We start from the raw sequence: 1,825 nt of genomic DNA on the forward strand, positions 1-1,825 counted from the left end.
CCCTTTTTCACCCTAGCATTGCTCATGAAACATAAAAACAAGTCTCAGACCCTCTCACGCACTCGTTCCATTCCTTCATGTTTTGACCATTCAGCCCTCAGTCCGCTTTCTACCCAAAACCTTCCGTTATGACCCCTGTATGACCCCTCACGGTGTCATGTCATAACTAGCCTAATCATCTAAAGTAGCCTAAACCACAGAATTATGAAGAAAACAGATTAAGGGAGAGAGAGAGACAGACAGACAGAGAGAGAGAGAGAGAGAGAGAGAGAGAGAGAGAGAGAGAGAGAGAGAGAGAAAATAGGTCGGGCATTTGTGTATACAGCATAGCTCAGTTCTGTAACGTGAATTAACACAAAAATATTATAAATAACAACAAGATGGCGTGCTACTACTGACGTCACTGCTCACAAACTGGCTTTATGAGCTTTACAATTTGTTACGAACTTCATTGGATTAGCAGGTCTTTGACTTTAAAAACACCAATCACCAGTGAGCACGATTGGGTTGTAAATTTATAAACATCAATCATCTCCCCACTGTAAAAAATGCTGGTGTGCCATCGCTAAGGTCTGCCATCCATGTCTCTACTTTCTAACGACTTGAACACTAACAGTAACAGGGCTCTGAAATCATAAACGCAACTCTCACATCCTTGTGGGAGAGACGATACTAGCAGAAAAGGTGCGAGTCAATGCCACAGCCGCTATCATGCGAGGCTATTTTGTTGCTGACCCTTGTGATTACCGGACGGGATATTCTTGAACACGAGTCACTTTGGGAGTTTTTAAGGCTTTTCGACGAGTGTCTGTTGAGTAGCGGTTATAGGAGCTTTGCAGATGCAGGGAGAAAAACTGATTAAATTCCTGTGTGGGGAGAATTTTAATAAGCTCGAACTTCACTTTTTTCTCAGCCCGAGTGGGCCCTGGCTGGCAGGGTCGGAGCCCGCTCCAAAATGATGTGGATTGTGTTGATGGGGGGCATACTATATCACTCCTATAAGAAATAATCGTTGAACTTGGAGATCTCACCTTTCTGATGTGCTTACAGTGTCGACAGGGACGTAATACCCACACAATTGCTCTAGCAGAATAGAGTTCTGTACGTTTAGACACTTATCCAAGATACATTTTGACATCTGCTTACAGCTGACGAATACCAGTACAGCTCATCGCTACCATTAATAACCTTTTAAGTAGCTGCTTCAAAATAAAATTTCAGTATAGGTATGTTTCGTCTGTCTCTGACACAACAGTAGTGGGGGTGGCATAAAAAGTTCTCCTTCTCACCAACAGAGGCGTACTCTATAATCGTATGTATCATTACGTATGCCGCATCTCTTGTAAATACGGGACAGTATGTTTTATTTGTCCCATTTTCTTCAATTGAAGTTGCTTTTAGTGCGATGCTACAAAAACAGGCTCTTGTTTAGGGAAATAAAATCGAGTAACCTGAAACCCCAAGGTGCGGGCTGTACTTCAAAATGACTTTTGTGTCTAGTAGGACATTTAACTCGTACAACAAACAAAGTCCCGTCTAACAGTTGCCCACTTCTGTGCGTCGAACTCTCTCCGGTCATCTCTCTTTCTCTTCAGTGCATGGCTAATCGATACTGTCTCGCCCCCGGTCTGGGTACAATCTATCTCTTTATTGATATTGGCCATGTCCCTCCAAATTCTGTTCCATGGTTCCCTCTGTGTGGCTGCCTGGTAGATCCTGGTGTTTGCTTCAACGTCACGGAGAGATTTGTCAGTGCTACGCGGTAAAAAAAAAGTGAGTGAGTGTATGTGTGTGTGCGTGTGTGTGTGTGTGTGTGTGTGTGTGT

Source organism: Aplysia californica, unplaced genomic scaffold (assembly GCF_000002075.1).
Source record: "Aplysia californica isolate F4 #8 unplaced genomic scaffold, AplCal3.0 scaffold01111, whole genome shotgun sequence".
NCBI lineage: Eukaryota > Metazoa > Mollusca > Gastropoda > Aplysiida > Aplysiidae > Aplysia > Aplysia californica.